The sequence below is a fragment of the Pinus tabuliformis genome, chromosome 9, assembly GCF_031772625.1.
Source record: "Pinus tabuliformis cultivar Carrire ecotype Pingquan chromosome 9, CPIR1, whole genome shotgun sequence".
NCBI classification, from domain to species: domain Eukaryota; kingdom Viridiplantae; phylum Streptophyta; class Pinopsida; order Pinales; family Pinaceae; genus Pinus; species Pinus tabuliformis.
Window position 1 is genome coordinate 1,624,328,241 of NC_142307.1, and position 21,022 is coordinate 1,624,349,262.

At 39.3% G+C, this 21,022-nt stretch overlaps 1 protein-coding gene across 2 annotated transcripts in view; it reads left to right on the forward strand.

Annotated features, from left to right (window-relative positions):
• LOC149155030 (short integuments 2, mitochondrial-like) overlaps positions 1-21,022 on the forward strand; it is a 363,396-nt gene that overhangs the window by 309,854 nt on the left and 32,520 nt on the right. The window lies entirely within an intron of this gene.

Sequence of the window (21,022 nt, forward strand, 5' to 3'; positions counted from 1 at the left end):
TATTGTTTGGGGCATAATATTGTGGATCACGGGTCAAGCTGGATGACTAAACACCCTTGATCATATCCTTGTTCTCATACTTCACCTGAGAGATTATCCTTTTCATGTGGTCCAGTGTGACCTAACTTGAGGCCCTTTTCTTCCATTGTTAGGACGGACACTAGTAGGAGGCATTGACTGATATAGAGTGCTCAAGCTAATCTATGATTCCCACTTTCCATCTTTACCTTATATTCAGTTCCATTTTGTGTTGATTGTCATTGGGACTCTCACCCTATATCTTCATCTCTGAGTCAGGGCTCACAAAAGTTTGTCCATTTTTCCTCGACACTTAAGAATCAGGTTTGAGTCTAAAATCATGATCACAAACACACTCAAATGCCACAACACTACTACTTTGCACAGTGGAATAACAAATAGCAGTGAATCAATCAGTCCACAAGACAAATTTTAACCCGCAACTTGTTAAATGACAAACTTTAATTCAACAATTTTAGGGCTCCTGTACCAGGGATTATGGCCCTTACATACAACCATGATACAAGACACAACTAGGGCTTGGTGTTAACAACTATGACCATCAGTCTTTCCCTGAATAAAGTACACATGACCTATTTGCTAAGGGTGCACACTACAGTCCTTTCAGTCCACATACCTTGAACACATCTGGCAGGTACTTTCCCTCTTCTACTGATCACTGCAACTTCTGCAACTTCAGAAAGCTTGCATCTCCAGCTGTCCAATCTGCCACTATCACCCCTCCCACTACTTCAAGAGCGATTGAACATAGGCTCATCAAACTGCCCTCTAGGAGCCCTCTTGCTCCACCAAGATGTTTGCTCATTGGGACTTCACCAATGCTTCCCTCTAGCACTTATATGGCTGCTCCATCACCACTGCTCTTAGGGACTTTGTCAAACTGCCCTCTTATCAGTGAGATGCCTCCTGTCATTCACTTAACTAGGGCACACAAATCTGCCTCCTAACAGTCCATTAGCTCCTCCAGTGAACACTGTACATGAGGTATTTATGATGCCCACTTGTCAACGTCCTAGCTGCTCCAGAATCCTGCTCCTAGGGCACAACAGATCTTCCCTCATACAATCCATTATGCTGACAGATCTAGGGTTTGATACTCGGCCCACACTTCTGCTATTTGCCTCCTCAAATATGACAGAACTTAGGGCTTTTCCTAGAAGCCCACACAACAATGGATCCTTACACAAATCACTGTAACTTAGGGCTACTAGTCTGTTGTTCAATGCCTATGAACAGACCTCTTCAAAACCCTTCTTTCCACACAGTCCATCAACCCTCTTCTCTGTTCAATCTCCTTTGCTTTAATTCACCCTTGAGCATATTTTGGCCTCACTAAGGATCAGAACATACATAGAACCTGTGTACACATCAGCGGCCCTAATCACACCAGCAATCTAACCTCTCCTATAGGGTCTCGACCTTTCCCTTCGGAACTGAACTAAAGCACAACAAACTCGGACTTCTTGAATAGAGATACATGGGCTGTGACATCACTGGAATAGCCCTAACTAGGGCACAATGCCTACTGTCCTAAACCCTTTAAAGCAGTCCTTCCAGCCAACGCTTTTCCTCCACAAATTTGCCCACATACTTCTTGTTGACCACTACGTGTCAACTCCCCATAGCAAGTACACCCCTTTTTCTTCGCAAAAGGGATAGTGCTTGATTGACATGTTCGTGCCATTCGACAGTCATTGTCGACTTGATCATACTATGTTGTAAACCCAGTCTGCATGTGTGAATTGTAAATAATCTTAGCAGATATGAGTCATATATGTAAATTGCCTAGGTGGACCTAATTTTCTAGTGATAATCTATGTTTCGGAAGGTTTTTTGTCTCACCGATCCATGATCGGCAGAGTTTTCCTTCAGCCTAAACCCAAAGCCGGAATGAATTTTGTCATTAGAATCTTAGAGGAATCCTAGTGTGTTGATCTGCTAGATTATAGTTGTGTCGCAGAACTTGGTGGTTTATGAGGGTCTATGTCAAATGGGTTTTTCCCCTTGGGATGTAAAGTTGTAAAAGTCATGATGTAAAGTGTCTTGAGGGTTAGAAAATGTTTTAATCCCCTCATAAGTCCTAGGTCCTAGGTGATTTTTCCAAAGGCTAAGTTCGAGGATCCATTTAAAAATAAATTTAAAAATAAAAAATTGAAAAAATAAAAAACAATAAAAAATTAAAGATATAAATAATTAAAAAAATAATAAAAAATAAAATACAAAATAAAAATAAAAATTAAATTAAATTAAAAAATAATAATAATAAGAATAAAAAAAAAAATAATAAAAAAATAATAATAATAATAATAATTAAAAAAGAAATAATAAAATAATAATATTTTTGAGTAAATAAATACAGAATTTCAATTTTTAATGCATTAAAAAATTCGACGGATGAGATTAAGAGATATCTTGATCCTCATCGATGGTCGAGATCATTTTGACGTGGATCACTCGAACTAGCTGTTGGGAATTTTTCCTTTAAATAGGGTGCCAGGGGTCATTTGAGATCGTTCGATCTGTGAGTCTTGTGCTAAAGAAAGCTCTCTTGTAAACTTTTTTGGTGCAAATAAAGAAAGACTTTGGGGTTGAAATCTTGCTGGTGTTACTCTCATGAAAGTGTTGTGAGCTATTTCATTTTCTGCATAATTTTATTTTCAGCCATTAGTAATAGCTTGATGTAGAGTATTGTTGAACACGGGTATCTTGTTCACTTACTAGGGTTTGAATGGTATTAGAATTTCTGAAATAATGGCAAGTATCTCCATTACATCTGGGTTCTAGTATTGTTTTTTCTTTCTTTATTGATGGTTGAAGTGAGCTGTGCAGGAAACCCTTATCGAGAAAGTCAGTGGGCGTTTGGGGAAGTTCTCGGCTGAACCAGCCAACTCCCGCAAGCATTTTCTTGCAGAGCCCAGCCAGTTTCGATCGTGCGTTTATCATTTAAGTTTATTTTATGAATCCATGAGAGTTTTTTTTTTTCTAAAGTATCTCATAGTAAATCTGATAATCTAAAAATATTATGGAGGGTTATTGACAAATCTGGCTATTGCAAAGCCACAAAGTTGTAAATTTTGTAGCTGGTTTTTTTTAGGGTTTTATTTTTTGCATGTATTCTGGGTGTTTTTCTTTTCCATTTACAGGTTGCAAGGTTTTCTGAAGACCTTCGAGGGTTTGATCAGCTCCCGCTATTATTCAGGGTTTTATCATGTTGCAGGTGTAATTGTGTCTCAGGGACATTTTGAATTTTTTTTTTAAAAGCAAAGTTGTGTTCCAGCCTCTCCATACCTGTTGCTCTATCAACTGCTGCTATCATTTACGCTGGCCATTCCAGCTTCCACGCATATCTCACATTTTTTTTAAAACACCGCACACATATCCCTCTGTCGTCACTGTTCTCATCAGCTCCCTAGTTATCTGCATACTGCCTCACCAATCCGTCCAGCCTTCCAACTTTGCTGCGTTCAGCTCCACGTGGCCTTGGGAACTCGTGAGAACCTGCAAGCAAAAAAAAAAAGGAAAAACACGTAGCTCCTTCCACGCTTCTCCTCACACTGCATACCTGCACGCATTGAAACATAACAAGCCGCATTCTCCAATCCGTCCAGGCCTGCGTTCCTCGCTGCAATAACCATTCCGCTGTCCACTACGTCCATCATCGAGCTGCGATCTCCTCCGTTTGCCTTGATTGATTTCTTCAACTTTCGTCGGCAAGCCTGCAGAACGAAATACCAATTCGAATTTTTCTTTTTAAGGGTTGTATTTGTGAAATATAGTTTAACTTTCTTGTTTTCTTAGTTAGCCCTTCGATTTTGTTTAGTTTTAACGTGTTAATTTTTCCAGTATGCGTTTCATTTAGTTTTATATCCATACGTTAGGTTTATTTAGTGTTGTTTTATTTTAAAAGTTTGGTTCATTTTAGTCTTACGTTATGATTTCAATAAAAAATTAAAAAATAAAAAGCTCTTATAGATTAGAATATTTAGATTTAGTTTTTGTTATAGTTTAATTAAATTTTATTTTATTTAAAAAAAAATTAAAAAGAATTCTTTTTTTAGGATTTTAATTATTTTCTGGCTTTAGATTTAATAAATTTTTATTTTAGTCTTAGAGTTAGGTTTAAGATTTAAGTTATTTTCTTTAGTTTAGTTTAGTTTAGAATAAATTTGAGTTTTATTTTTAGAGGTTAGTTTTGTTTTACTTTATAAAAATAATAATAATAATAATAAATAAAATAAAAAGCATAAAAGGTAATTTTATTATTTTGTCCTATAGTTTGGAATTTTCTTTATATTTAAAGTTTCATCATTAGTTAGCTTAGTCTTGTTTTATTTGAAAAATATAAAAAATATTTTGGGAAATTTCTTTCAGTCTTGGCTCAAGAATTTGGTATATTTTATGTTTTCTGCTGAGGCTAAAGTTTTGATGTGGGAAAAATATTTATGTGGTTAAATATGCTTAAATGTTCATTTGAAGATTAACTACATGAATGTGATCTCTGGTTAGCACTTTACGCGGTTGTTTAAAGCACTTTGTCTTTCGAAATTTTAACTGTTGGAGTATCATTAAGCCGTTAAGCATTTGATAAAAGTTAATCTTTGTTTGAGTTATTTGATGGTAAACGATTGTTGATGAATCCATATTTCTGCAGCATTTGATAAATAATCGTTTAGTCATTTATTTCATAAGGCACTGGTCTATTTATTTAATAAAATCAATTAAGTGCTTGTTTCCTTTCGTGTCTCCCAACCCAACTGGTTCACAGTTGGTCATCCACTTTCCTATAGGGTCTACCCCCCTTAGCCGCGGGAGACAGGCTTAAACGGAGAGATCGGGGATCAGGGTGACAGCCCCCGGTCTGAGCATTGTCGTGACAATCTGTGCGACAACACTTCTCATCATGACCGCCCAGCTTATCCACATTTATACGCACCTTTGTCCATACTAGGTAGCACACTTCAACCCTTACTGGATTCCTGAACGATTCACGTGACACAGGTATACTGCACCCCTCAAAACAGTGACAAGACAAGGTTCTTTGTCACTTTCCTTGGGGTCTTGACCCTCTCTAGCAAACACAGGAAACCTGGGTGGAATATCATAGCCCTCTAACAGACCTTGAGGGCATATTTATTTCGTTGACAGTTCATGCATAGAAGAGCCTTGATCTAGGGCATGGATCATAGTGAGAATAGCCTCCGAACAGACCTACATAAGGGCAGAAACATGCTAAGGGTTTCGTCCTCCTCTTGGGCAAACTCAGTCATCATCAAAACAGAAGATCAACCATCCCATGCTCAAGAATTTGGCCCTCCTTTAGGCTTGCGACATCTTGAGGTACTCACACTTCACTTAGGGCAGATATCACATGAGGAAGACTCTCTTGGATGATCAAATGCCTTCCATCACTTTTCTACTTATAGTTTTCTATGAGGGTAAATGTTAGCCCTCAAGGGGTGTCTCTTAAGCCCAAGTCGACTTGAACTTTCTAGACAAACCCCAACTAACATTAGGAAATTAATTTCTTTCATTTGATTTCACCACATCATCAAACCCTTAGGTGCTCCTTAGCCCTCTAAGGGTGCCCCACTTGTTTTAGATGATCAAACAATTAAATTCATCGCTTGGTTTTGTGCCCACTACTTGGGTACAAAACCCACTACTTGGGTACATCACCCACAAAACCCTTGTTGGTAAACTTCTCCCAAACCTAGTGCCCTAGGGTTGTGGGAGTACCTCCCGAGCTACCCAAATCAACAAAGTTGACCTAAGAGGTTGATACAGCTGAAAGAAATATAAAAGCATATGAAGTCACAAAGGAAAGAAAATGAAAAATGCAAAATGTGGTTGAGACGTGTAACAAGTGCATGGGAAAAAGCCTAGCATGAGCTCTACCCCCCTCGTTAGCCATCACCTAGTTCCTAAGCATTTCATGCTCTATCTAAATAGAGGAATTTATGATTGTCCCAACTTCGATGAGCAATAAATTGCTAAATGTTTAAGGGGTAATGGAAAAGCATGTTCTTGTTTGTAGCTCGGGTAGGTATTTCTACACAGGTCTAAGTATCTAGGCATGAAAGAAGTCACTCACAGATCTCGTTAGAACATGTTGAATTTGTAACTATGGTCGGTGTTCATAATGTACTTTTGGTCACTTGATGTAATGATATTTATCATTGTAAAGCATATTTATAAATGCTTGAGTCAAAGGAAAAATTATTTTGAGTCGAAGCCCCATTGTGACTTTTAAAAGATGTAAATTTGAATTTTAAAATGAATTTTTTGGCTCCAAAAATGACAAGTCGGCTTCCCTCCAAGTAAGTCAGTCTTGGCCAAGAGACACATCCATTCACCCTAGGCAAACTACTATATAAAGGCAACTCAAGCTCCTCATTTGGGCAATTCACATTCCTTTCTCATGACTGTTTCTGGGCAAGTGAGCAAAGGACAAAGAAGGACGAAGAAGGCCGAATTTTCTCTCTCCTATCTCTCTCTAGCAACTCGCACGTGTGAAGGAATCTCTTTCTCTGTGATTCGCATTTTATGGGGCAACTGTTGTAAGGGAGCTGAAATTTTCTGGGTTACTAGGGCAACTGGTTCAGGGCTGAAATTCTCAGGAAACTAGGATTGCAGGAAGGTCGAAATTCTGGAAGTGTAGGATCAAGAGCAAAGTGCAGGATCAGTTTGGGTGACTTGACTTGGAGGAGAAGACTAGGTTTGACCATAGGTCTAGGTGTATCTCTCATTGAACAAGAAGAATTTCTCTATTGAAAAGGTTGTTGGGTTTCTCCACGGTTTTTCCCCGTTGTGGGTTTTCCCAAGGTAAATCTTGTCTCTCTTTTGTGCATTGTGATTTCTATTGCTCCATTGTTCTTAATTGTTGAATTTCTGAAATACAATTATTAAATTATATATTGGAACAAGTTAAAAAGAAGATCTACTTCAAAAGTAATTATCAGAATTTTAGAAATATTTTGCTAACCCTAATTGCACTAGAAAATCAACAGAACACTGGCTCAAATGTGAGCATGTTGCTAATGTAATGTAGCCAAAGTTTAACTACAATTTCTGAGTAACTATTTACTCAGGAATTTGTTGATTTGGGGTAGCATCGGATGTGCTCTAGCCACGAAAATTGGTGGAGAGACTATAGCACATGAGATCTCCAAGACCCAGAAATGGTTTGGGCAGAATATAACCAGTTTGAGAGATATTAAAATAATTAATATTTTTAATGGAGTTCCTAAGTCTAAGCTTAGGAAAAATAAAATATTAATGTGAATTAATAGAAAACTGAGTTAGAATGGTCCAAAAGTCATGGATCAAGCCAAATCTAATCTTAGCCGTTGATTAGAGATTTAATCTTGGTCATTGATGGACTAACGAGAAAATTATAAGAGGAGGCTTGAGGGTCAATTGGAGAACACACCGAAAGAGATCAAGACCTCGATTTTCTGGGGCAGGGTTTGCTAAGGAAATTGAGTGAGTGATTAGAGTTGCAGCTGAGGGGCAGTGAATACATAGCAGAGAGGCAGAGTTAGTACCGGAAGGATCAGCACAGAAGCCGGGAGGGGTTGACGCAGAGCCAGCAAGAGGCCACGCAGAGGCAGCCAGGAGCTGTGCAGAGCCAGAGAGGGTCAACGTGTGAGACACAGAGGCTCCAGAGGCTGACGCAGAACCCCAAGAGGCTGACGCAGGCCCTAGAGGCAGCGCTGGGAGATTTTTGTGGGACAGATTGGAGCTGGAGAGCTAGATAGGGTGATGCAGTCCCTATCAGGGTGACGCAGAGCAGCAGAAGCTGTATTGTTGCTATGGGATTGTTCATCCAGTGATTTAGCCGAAATATCTGTCTTTGACTAAGAGGTACTACTACCGAGGGCATTCTCTATTGGGTGAGCCATTTCTGGCACCCAGGTTGTATTCTGAAATTGCATAATAATAAAACCCTCTGAATAGTTTTACCGATTTTCCCGCATTGGGTTTTTTCGAGGACATTCGTCCAAAAACAATGGTGTCACTTGTGTGCTTGTTTCTTTCAGTTGATGATCTGTATGTGTTTATACTGTACTTGTATTTATTTTCAATATTTACATGGTAAATAACTTGTTAATTAAATGAACAAGTAGGAAGAAATAAATCAGATAGTACAGGAAGAATTTCTAACAGTTAGACATAGAAATTCCAACAAAATCAGTGTTTTAATTCTGATTTAACAAACAAACTTAGGAAAAACACATAATTATTATGTTGGCTAATTTAGCTAAAGAAACTTAAGAAAAATAAACTAATTTACTTTAGTGATTATGTTTTAATCTCAAGTGAGGTGAGATCTAATCTCAATCATTAATCTCAAGTGAGGTGAGATCTAATCTCAACCATCAATCACTTTGGAGATTAAGGTTAAGAATTTAGCTTAATGTAAAGTTATAAAAGCAAGGCTAAGGAGAGGAGAAGACACACCATAAAGCGACACTAGCCTTTGAGAGAGAGTTTTTCTCAATTGAGGAATGTAATACTCTAGTGTGTTGGGTCTGAGGACGTGTAGAAGGGAAGTATTTGAGATCTAGGTCAACCAAGGAGATTGAGGACTGATCTTGAGCCTAATCTACTGGATTAGATTTGGAGCATCTTGTATTTTTTATTTTCTCAATTGGGCCATTATCTTAGTACAAGCATCTAAGTAAATTCAAATTTAATGAACTATTAATTGAGAAGAATTTGTTTGTCATTGTGATTGAGATTGGTTATGTGTAATTTTGCTTCCACTAATTGTGTTAAGAACTTAACTATGCTTTCATTCAGTAGATTTGCAATTGCTATGTCAATGCATGTCGGGTGCTAGGTTCAAGGAAAAATTAACATGGTATTGGAGCGACAAAATCTGAAAATTGATCTCTGAATCATGCAGGAAGCCAGGTTTGTATAGGGATCACTAGGGCCAAGTTTGACCTTGATCTTATGAGATGGAAATAAATTTTGCAAGGGTTGAGATCCTACGACAAATGAAGAAAAATATTTTCGGGGCACCATGCAACAATTGAAACATAAAGGTTAAAGTTAAACAAAAAAAAGGAAGGGTGGAAACAAGCTTGAGTGGGTCGTTAGACCCACCCAATCCCCAGTTGCTGAGGGTTGACAGAAGTAAGGAACCTCAGGCTGAAAAGAAATAGTTGTTGGGGAGAGGGAGGCAAGCCCGAGTTAGCCACAACGGACTAGAGACAAACAAAATGTTGATTCCAAAGGTCGAGGGCAGATGCCATAGTTGTGGGTTAGTGGATCAGAACATGGTGATGTAAGTAGGCCTGACAAGGAAGCCTTGAAAGTGATGCGACAATGCAGGGATGCCTACGAGCAACAATTTGGAGGTGACGCAGATGAGGACATGCCACAAGTGACCGAGGCTCAAAAGGTGGTAGATGTGGCGATAGTAATAGGCCCTCAAGGACAAGGCTGGTTGATGTGAAAATTTCAAATATGAAATTCTACTGCAGTAACTGATTTATTTCTCCTACTTATTTTCCACAATAAGTTATTTACAAAACCCTTTAGTAAACATCAAAGTAAATTCTACTACAGTTGTCACATAATAGCATAGAGAAAAGAACAATGAAATACAAGCACAAGAATCAATCACATCAACACAGTTATTTTTGGACAATAGTCCCCGAAAAAATCCAATGCGAGAAAACCAGTGCAGCAGATGAGGGTTTATTTATTATTCTTCAACAACAATCTCTTTACAAGGAATGATTTGCAGAACATAGAGAAACCTCTGAGAAAACACTTAAGATATTTTTCCTCCACCCTTTGGAGAAGATGTAATCTCGGGCTCAGAGCTCAAAGGGAAGGATGATTATGGTGGATCAATTTCAGGAGGACCAGAAGTAGTTCCCAAAGTCCCTGATTCAGTAGTTTGTGTCTTCTTATACTTCTGACGACGGCCAAGAGTTGCCTCTGGTGGAAGAGGAGGCTTATTTTGCATTCTACCCGAAAGACAGGGGATAGGTGTATGTTCTTCCACGTTGGATTAATAAATTTTAACAATTAACACAAGAATAATCAAAAAGAGGGTAAACTAGGCATAAAGTTTTACCAAGCAATCGTGAACTACAATATACACCTTGGAGAACCAAGGAATTAACGTACATGCAGGCAATCTCCCTAAATGGTGTATTCGATGTATCATGGTATATAAAGCGGTCGACTCGATTACTTATGGTGGACTTCCAAAATATACTCGACGATACGTGGATGTGCAGTCTGTAGTAGTGTTGTCTAATGCGTAACCGTTCAATGAGAGCGTTCCCATATACTTATCATGCGTAGAGCACCATCTAATATACCCAAAGGTATGCGGAGAACGATCAAATACACTTACATACGTGGAACGGGATATCACCCCCAGGATACAATGCTAGCAAACAATGACAGCTCCTATATTTAACGACGCTAGAACACGTCTCTAGCCTAGACCTCTAAGTGTTTGCATTATTGTTACAAATGCTCCTTAGGTTGATTCAGTAAATTTTAATGTTTATCTTCAATTAAGTTTTAGTTTTGGGGCTCACCGCAAGTTTCACTTGAATTCCCAAAGATGCAAGCTAGCATGAAGAAATGAAATCTTTCACTTTCAATGAAAATCTATCTAAAGGAGGGAAGAGACAAAGAGTATGCAGCATACAAAATGCAACAAACAATATGCTAAGTGTAATTCCCTTTTAATGCAATTGTTCCAATACTGATGCACACACAAAACCCTATATGCCAATGCAAAGAGATTTTTCTTTTCAATTCCACTTAATTTTCAAATATGATGAAAACTAAGATGCACATCTAATCACTGATAAAAGCAAACTTTTTAGAACGATGACTAAAACACCAATTCATTCAAGCACTCAATGATCAAACAAATCAGTTTGTTAATGACCTAATGATAAGAACAAAGGAAAATCTAAACAAATCCTTATAAAAGGCACTCAAAACCAAAAGCAAACCAAACGAAGGCTTCTGAGAGACCACAAGACACTTAGGGACTCAAGGAAGAGCAGCTGGAACAAAGTTGGACAGAGAGCAAATTAGAGAAAAGCAAATTTGTGCATGAACAGGGACCAACGCAGGTGCTAAAGGGGCACCAGTGCTCTACAACGCAGGCATAGAGAAGGCTCAGGAGCGTTGCAACGCTCTGTCACTAGACCAGAGGGAGCGTTGATTAGGGGATGCAAGGTTCTGACACAAAAATTTCAATTGAAACTCAATGAAAGGTCTTCCTAGGTCTATTCTTGACTGAGTAAGACAATGAAGGTCTAAAGAAGAGATAAAATAAGCACTAAGTGTTGAGAAATCTAGGGCATCAATGGTTACGTGATTTCTCTGCTTATGATAACTACTTGTGATAGACTTTTGAATCTTAATTAGAATCTTCTCTTTTCTTGTACTTATTATTGTGTTCTTTTCATCAAGACAATTACCATATCATGAACAAATAGAGAGACAAGAGACACAGATATGTAGGCTTGTTAGCCAAGGCCAAAACCTCTCACTCTTTGAGAGGAAAACCCAAATGAAATTCTTCTTATAGATCTTCAATTGACGAACACCAAGACCATGACAGTGACCCTTGACACTGGAGTCCTCCCAAGACCAAGTCACTAGCCTCTTTCTGACACTGCTTCTTCTTCTTCCTCTTCTCGACTTCCTAAGAAACTCGGTCTCCTTCTTCTCGGCTTCCTTGAGAATCTAGGTTTCCTTGAGGTCTCAAGAGAGAGACCTAATACACTGCTACTCGACTCTCTCTAGCAAGATCTTTTACCCAAACAAGATCACTCTAACATGGCTGCAAGTTCTTCGATCTTCTTTTTGGCACCTTCTTATCTTCTGGCTTTGCACTTGGGAGGATATACCACCCAAAACAATTCTCTACAAACTTCGCTTCCTTTTCTTCTTGCTTCATTGAGATAGAGACTTCTAGGAGTATGTTTTTCGCACATCTTTTAGACTTTCTTGACCGAAATTGATATGCTTCCAAGTGAGGCCAGCTACTTGTATATATACGCGTTTGCTCATCTCCTTTAGGCCAACATGATCTCAGGAATAGGCCGACTTTTCCTTGGAGAGAGGCTGACATCATCTTCTTGATTCTTCCTTCTTTGTAGGTCGATTTGAAGAGGGCTAGTGACAAGGTCTTGGAGGATGACTTTACATAGACAAGTGTGACTCTTTACAATGTGTAACATGTCTTCATTACATGGCAATGACTCTTTATACTTTTATGACTAGATGACAGAATTCCTAAATGCCCTCAATGGGAGCCTATACTAAAAATAAAATCTCTTGCTCATGAAACCCATGATGCAAGCATTACAATAATTTTATTTTTCTTCTTTACATCTCTTACATAAAATCATAATTACATGTCATTATGAAGACCGAACCTAGTTACACTTTACAACACTCCCTCTTAACTTGGGAGGTATTCATAATGGTACTTGGTCATTCTCAATCTGAAGAATTTCTCATTAGAAGAATCGAATTGGTAACCCATTTGTTTAGCATCATATCAACTAGCATTGTCAAATAGCAAGGCCTTGACTAATAGCTCTATCTCTCCACGAGATCCGAGCACAATGCTGGCGAGACCTAATGATTTATAGACACCCTCATCATCATTGTCTCTCTCAGAACATACCCCACCTGGGTTCTCAGGGTGTGTTCCATGAGGACTATTCTTATCTTGGGCTCCCCAAACCTTAAGGAATATTGGTCCTCCACGACTCCTCTTATTTTAGATGCCCTATCACATCATCAAAGAGTATCAGATGCCAAATGATTACCCAATCCTCTATTCTGTCTTTCCAAGTGAAGACAAGAATAATGTGTCTATCTCTCCCTCTCAATTAGGGAGGACAAATTTACTCATACCTAAGCTCCTTCTTGGCTTAGGAATTTCCAAGTAAGTAAGAAACTTGCTTCCAGGCTCCCTCTTAATTAGGGACCTTCAGCAGCTCCTCAAGTGGAGAGGATGGGACAACTAGCTGCTAGAAGAACTTCTTCCTTCGATGTCATGTATTTCCCTTTGTTCAAGAGTCTTCTTGCTTTGGGAACTTCTTCATAGGGCACAGACCATCTATCACTTTCATCCATGAGTTAGTTAGGTCATCATCCCTCTCATCAGAAAGTGAACTATTGGTCTACATCTGGTATTGCTTCATGTTATGCTACCTTCATCATGCTTTCCTTTCCTGAAGGTCTTTCATCTTTCAATGTGGTTATCTAGGAAGATTTCCATAGTTCTTCCCTTTGGTAGTCTTGCATAAGCCCATCCAAATACTAGTTCATAAATAAGTAATGAACACTTAAATCATAATTACCTTTGTGAAGGCTTTTCACCATGACATCTTCCTGTAGGCATCAACATCCTGCATACATGTTGACACATCTCCAAAGATATGAATTGTCAAGGGTCTCCATCTTTTTCAGACTTCCATCAGTCTTCATATTTTTTTGGGAGATATCATAGTCAAATCTTTTGTTCCTTTTGGATGTTGACTGCCTTTACCATTGTTGCATAATTCACGATCTCTTCCTTCCTTTCTTCACACATTTCATTCCCAGGAGCTTCAAAGTTTCTCTATTGTGGTCAACCACCTCATACACCATATGAGGACATATTATGTTGATTTCATCTAGTAAATATGTGACCCATGCATTCCTGCATCCCTTTGAGGGAGGAGATCCTTTCTTTGATCATGCCTCTTAAGATAGAGCAGTGATCTATGTTGTCTGCAACCATAAGACATGACTTCCATAATATATATACATACCTCATTTTTCCTTTGAGTCATTCAGTCTTCCTACAGTAGCTTCCTTTGAAGGAGCTTCATCCCCTTGATCTACTTCATTGTTATGTCAGCATACCATCATACCTTGAATTCCACAAGTTTGGAACTCTTGATGAAACACTTGCTTCCCCTCATGATCGATGAACCTTACAATGAAGATTCTATCAGAGAATCTTGAGGATCTTGCAGATGTTATCTTTAGACTGATGTATGATGAGTCTGTCCTAGATGACCTCTTCCTTTTTCATAATTATCTTTCAATGAGATTTTCAAGAGCTATATCCTATATAGGTATAGATTTTTTATTTTTTTTATCCCAGACATTTTACATGTTACCTATATCATGAGTTCTTAATTCTTTTACCATGATGCCATTCTCTAATATGATGCATCCTATCTTATTTATAAAGTTTCCTACCTATATAAAAGAAGGAGATCATCTCATTCATGTTGATTTGGGGTCGCATCGGATGTGCTCTAAGCTTCAAATTTTGCAGGGAGGCTTGGACACATGCATTCCAAAGAACCCAAAAACCATTTTGGGAAATTCCACCCATAGACGATTATATTAAAATAATCAATATTTTTAATGGGGTTCCTAAGTCTAAACTTAGGAAAATTAAAATATTAATGGGTATTAATCTAATTGTGGGTGAATCTTCTAAATAAAGACGGAGATCAAGTCAAAACAATCTGAGTCTTTGATTAGGAGTTAATCTAGGTTGTTGGTTATCCAACAAGAAGATATAAGGGGCTTGAGGGTCATTTGGAAAACACACCAGGCAGATATTCAGTTGCCCAAGAAAATCGATTTTCTCACTAGTCGAAGTTCGGCAAGAGAAAATCAATTCAGAGGAAGAGTTGCAGATGGAGGAGAGATAGAGAGGGTTCAACATCAGTCAAAGAGACAGGGACGAAGACGTAGAGCAATAGAAGGGGAAACGCTAGGCAGATTGACGCTGGGAGAGGCAGCGTTGGCTTGAGTGACCCAAACATTGTGCAGGCCAATCCAGAGGCCAGAGAAAGTGACGTTGGGCCAGCCAGAGAGACGCAAAGGGTGGAGGAACTTCTCTCTCAGGTCAAATACTTGTTTAGGAACGTTTGTAAATTTTTCTCATAAAGCCTTACTGCTAGGTGTAATTTGTACATGAAGATTTTTGTTGAAGAATAATAAAACCCTCATCTACTGCATTGATTTTCCCGCATTGGGTTTTTTCGGGGATAGTTGCCCAAAACTCTCATTGTGATTGTATTTGTGCCAGCATTTTACTTACATTTACTCTCTGCAATGTTTTAATTGTGAAGGCTGCAATAGAATATATTTCGATATTTTTCGTAAGAATACAGTAGATAACTTATTTATGAGGTAATAAGTAGAAGAAGTAATATTAATCACTGCAATAGGATTTCTATTTAGAAATTTCCACATGGTGTCAGAGCTACAGGGAAGCAGAAGAGAGAAGGCAAAGGATACAACACTGAGAATAGAAGGGAATTCGAAATTCCTGCAAAGGCAAAAATTCAAATCTCCCAAAGGATTGCGCAGTTCAAACCAAGGAGATTGGATTTCGTGGAAAAATTCTCTGAGTGAGCCGACAGAGAGGTAAGTCTTTTCAATCGAAATTTATTAGTGGTAGAAGGGATAATGCAGCAAAAGATTCAGCAAGGAGGATTATCTCAAGTGGGACGTAGTTTTTCCTATAGCAGTTGCTGGGATAGGTTAGCGTCAGAAATTGGCACAATATAGATACTCAAAGTGTCTCAGATTTATCTACCAGATTAGATGAAGAATTCGCATGCCTAGCTAATACAACATCAGCGGATGTTTGGTACATTGATTCCAAAATGACTTCCATCTTCAGCTCATATGACTAGAGTATGAGAACATTTCTCGAGCTATCAAGAAGAACAAATGGACTTCCAAATAACTATGGGAAACATAACAAAATGTACTCCAATAGGGAGAGGTACCATAGCTTTTCAAACGGAAGCAGCGATCAACATCCGAGCCACCAGTGTTTTGCATGTGCCAGGATTAGGAATGAATTTAATTTTAGTGTCCCAGTTACAGGACAAGGGATATGATGTATGCTTCATCGAGAAGAAATTATACGTTAAGCATCCAAGCTGGAAGAAGAAAGAGCAAATTGGGGTTCAAAGCAACAAGTTGTATAGATTGTAGCTCAAATCGCCAATGGCACTGACAGGCAGCAAATATAATGGTGAGAAGGAGCGAAATGAATTATGGCATAGGCAAATGGGGCACTTACACCATGGAACACTAAGGATGCTCAGAGACACTGTTACAGGGGTACTAGTCCTTAGTAGTGAACATGATGACTTGTGCAAAGGATGTGTTCTAGGAAAGTACGCTAAAGCAACTTTTTCCATAAGTAAAAATAGAGCAGAGTGTGTATTAGGATTAATACACTTGGATATCTGTGGTCCTATGTCCACTAGGACTCTTAGTGGTGGTGAATACTTCGTCACTTTTATCGATGATCACTCTAGAAAAACCTGGATCTATTTCTTAAAGACCAAGGATGAGGTCTTTGATCGTTTCCAAGAGTTTAAGGCTCTTGTTGAAAATATGACAAGGAAAAAGATAAAGGTATTGCGTTCAGATAATGGTGGAGAATATACAGACAAAGATTTCACAGATTTCTATGCAAAGGAGGGCATCAAAAGAGAGTGGACAGCTCCATATAATCCGGAGCAGAATGGAGTGGCAGAACAAAAGAATCGAACTATTGTTGGGGCAGCCAAAGCCATGTTGTATGATCAGGATCTACCTAAGTATCTATGGGTAGAAGCTTGCAACACGACAGTATATATCCAAAATAGAACTCCTCATAAAGCATTGGGGAAGAGAAAGCTCGAAGGATTGTTCACAGGGAAGAAGCCGAAAGTCAGTCATCTCAGGATATTCGAAAGCATGGCTTATTGCCACATTCCAGACAAGAAGCGCAGCAAACTGGATTAGACTGCAGAGAAGGGGTATCTCGTAGGATACAATGAGACCTCAAAGGCATATAGAATCTACATTCTTGGCAGTAGGAAGATTGTAGTACGACAGGATGTAAAATTCATGGAAGACAGAGCTTTCAGGAAATCTCGTGAAATGTCTACAGAAGATCAATCAAGAGATGTTTCGTTAGTCCAAGAGTAGCAAGGGCAGCAAGAAGGACAGGCAAGAGAGCATACACCTGGATCAAGTACAGTGACCAACACCAGTATCCCCTAAGAGGGAGGAAATGTGGATGCTTCTCAATAGACGGAATGACAAGATCAGGAGGAAGAGTTGGTTGAACCTCCCACCACCAGTGGTAGAACGAGCAAAGAAGTGCGGCAAACACTGAGGGACGTAGAGGAGTTTGTTGGAGCTCCTAGAGCCCAGAAGAGGCAGCGTAGACAACCAGATAGATACCAAGCATTGGTAGCTCAGGTTGAAGAACCCTCTAGTTTTCAGGAAGTTGTTCAATACCAAGTATGGGTGGATGCCATGGTGGAAGAGTACAACTCCATCATGACGAATGATGTCTGGGAAGTAGTACCTAGACCAGAAAATTGATCAGTTGTAGGATCAAGATGGATCTACAAGATCAAGTATGTTGTAGACGACAGCATAAAGAAGTACAAGGCAAGGTTCGTAGCAAGGGGGTATGCTCAAAAAGAAGGAATAGACTATGAAGAGACTTTCACCCCAGTTGCTTGATACACCTCTATCAGATTTGTTATATCCCTAGCAGCTCAAATGGGAAGGGAGATTCACCAGATGGATGTCAAGAAAGCATTCTTGAGCGAAGTGATAGAAGAGGAGGTGTATATAAAACAGCGCGAAGGCTTCTAAACTCATGACAAGAAATCTCATGTTTGCAGCTTGAAGAAAGCCTTGTACGAACTCAAGCAGGCACCCAGAGCATGGTATGGTCGGATTGATAGTTACTTGCAGCAGTTGGGATTTGTCAAGAGTGACGTTGATCCCAATCTCTACTATTTACTGGTAGAGAATGAGCCACTTATTTTGGTACTATATGTAGATGACCTATTCCTAACTGAGTCATCTAGGCTCATCCAGGACTGCAAGAAGAATCTTAAACCCGAATTCGACATCAAGGACTTGGGATTGATGCATTATTTTCTGGGGTTGGAAGTTTGGCAGAAGAATGGAGAGATCTTCCTAGGACAAGGAAGGTATGCTACTTCTGAAGAGATTCATAATGCAGGATTGCCGACCCATGGCTACTCCCATGATCACCAACTGGAAGAAAATAGATCATCAGAGGACAAAGAAGTTAGATCCCACCTTGTACAAGCATCTCATTGGGTCGTTTATGTATCTGGTCAACACTAGGCCAAACACTTGTTTTGCTATCAACACTCTTAGTCAGTTCATGGTGTAACCAAAAAGGGTGCATTGGGCAGCAGCAAGACACATACATAGGTATGTACGTGGAACAGTCGGATATGGGTTGAAGTACTCTAGAGGGGAGGACATCAATTTGAATGGGTTCACCGATGCAGATTGGGCAGGTAATTCAGTAGACCGAAAATTTACCACAAGGTACTGCTTCAATGTTGGATCAGGGATGATATCTTCGTGCAGCAGGAAGCAAAAATCGGTAGCACTGAGTTCAGCAGAAGCAGAATATATGGTAGCCATCACAGATACGTGTGAAGCCATATGGCTCAAAAAATTGCTTGTGAACCTATTCAGAAAAACGATGGAAGCAACCAAGATTTACTGCGGTAATTAGAGTTGCATCAAACTCTATGAGAATCCAATATTTCATGATTGGTCGAAACATATAGATACCCGTTGTCACTTTATCAGAGACTGTGTTCAGCGTGGGGCAGTACAGCTACAGTGTGTTCCCACAGGAGAGCAGGTGGCTGATATACTCACAAAGGCTCTCGGAAGAGCTAAGCTCACTCATTCAGAGAGTAGTTGGGTATGATTGAAAATTTGTTTCAGTAGCAGTAGCAGTTTGCAGTGCAGAGACAGTTGGCAGTGCCAGCAGTAGCACAGATGCAGAGGGAGTTGTAGTACAGATGTAGCATTGGCAGTGGCAGTGGCAATGTCAAACGCAGCAGCAGCGCAGTAGTTGGTGGACAGCATGTCAGACATCAACAGCGTAGAGGACGATGCTTCTGAGTCGGAGCAGTATGCAACAACAGTATATTGTTAGAGCACATTCTTCACTAAGAGGGAGTGTTGATTTGGGGTAACATCAGATGTGCTCCAATCCTCAAATTTTGCAGGGAGGCTTGGACACATGCATTCCAAAGAACCTAGAAACTGTTTTGGGAAATTCCACCCAGAGACGATTATATTAAAATAATTAATATTTTTAATGGGGTTCCTAAGTCTAAACTTAGGAAAATTAAAATATTAATGGGTATTAATCTAATTGTGGGTGATTCTTCTAGATAAAGACGAAGATCAAGTCAAAACGATCTGAGCCTTTGATTAGGAGTTAATCTAGGTTGTTGGTTATCCAACAATAAGATATAAGAAGGGGCTTGAGGGTTATTTGGAAAACACACCAAGAAGATACTCAGTTGCCCAAGAAAATCGATTCAGAGGGAGAGTTGCAGGTGTAGGAGAGACAAAGAAGGTTCAGCATCAGTCAAAGAGACAGGGACAAAGACGCAGAGTAGTAGAAGGGATAGCGCTGGGCAGATTGACTCTGGGAGAGGCAGCACTGGCTTGAGTGACGTAGGCATTGCGCATGTCAGTCGAGAGGCTAGAGAAAGTGACGTTGGGCAAGCGAGAGAGATGCAGAGGGTGGAGGAACTCTCTCGGGTCAGATACTTGTTCAGGAAAGTCTGTAAATTTTTCTTAGAAAGCCTTACTACTGGGTGTAATTTGTACATGAAGATTTTTGCTGAAGAATAATAAAACCCTCATTTGTTGCACCAATTTTTATGCATTAGGTTGTTTTGGTGACAATTGTCCAAAAATAACTGTCATTGTGATTGTATTTGTGCCAGCATTTTACTTACATTTATTTTTTGCAATGTTTTAATTGTGAAGGTTGTTGTAGAATATATTTTTGATTTGGGGTAGCATCGGATGTGCTCTAGCCACGAAATTTGGTGGAGAAGTTGGGGCACATGAGATCTCCAATACCCAGAAAGGGTTTGGGCAGATTCTAAACAGATCAAGAGATATTAAAATAATTAATATCTTAATGGAGTCCCTAAGTCTAAACTTAGGGAAAATAAAATATTAACGTGTATTAATATAAATCTGTGTTAGAATGGTCCAAAAGACATGGATCAAGCCAGATCTAATCTTAGTCGTTGATTAGAGACTTAATCTCGGCCGTTGAGATGTCAATAGGAAAAGTATAAGAGGAGGCTTGAGGGTCACTTGGAGAGTACACCAGAGTGATCAGTCATTCTATTCTCTAGAGCGGGGTTTGCTAAGAGAGATAGAATTAGTGATCGGAGAGTAGCTGAGGGGCACTGAGTACAGAGAGATAGAGAGGCAGAGATAGTGTCGAGAGAGCAGCCAGAGAGAGTGACGCAGGGCCACCCAAAGGCAACCAAGTGTTTCGCAAAGCACCAGAGAAGCCAGCGTAGCTAACGTAGGCCAATATAGGCTGACACAAGGCCAACGTTGGGCTAGGAGAGGTTGACGTAGTCCAAATTGAGCAGACACTGGGGTTTCTAGGGCAGATTGGTGCTGAGTAGCTGCTGGAAGGATTATCCGAGGTTTCAGCCAGTACATTTGTCAGAAACTAAGAGGCATTACTGCCAAGGGAATTCTTTGTTGGGTAGGCCAGTTTCAGCACCCAGATTGTACTCTGATATTGCTTAATAAGAAAACCCTCAGATAGCTACAACAGTTTTCTCGCATTAGGTTTTTCCGGGGACATTAGTCCAAAAATAATGGTGTGTTTGTTCTTATTTCTTTTAGTTGTTGATCTCTAATATGTTGAGCATGCACTAGTGTTTATTTTCAGTATTTACATTGTAAATAACTTGTTAAAGAAAAAATAACAAGTAGGTAGGAATAAATCAAATAAAATGCATGGAGGGTTTCTAACTAAGTAAATTTAGAAACTTAAACATATATTTCGATATTTGTCGTAAGAATACAGTAGATAACTTATTTTTGAGGTAATAAGTAGAAGAAA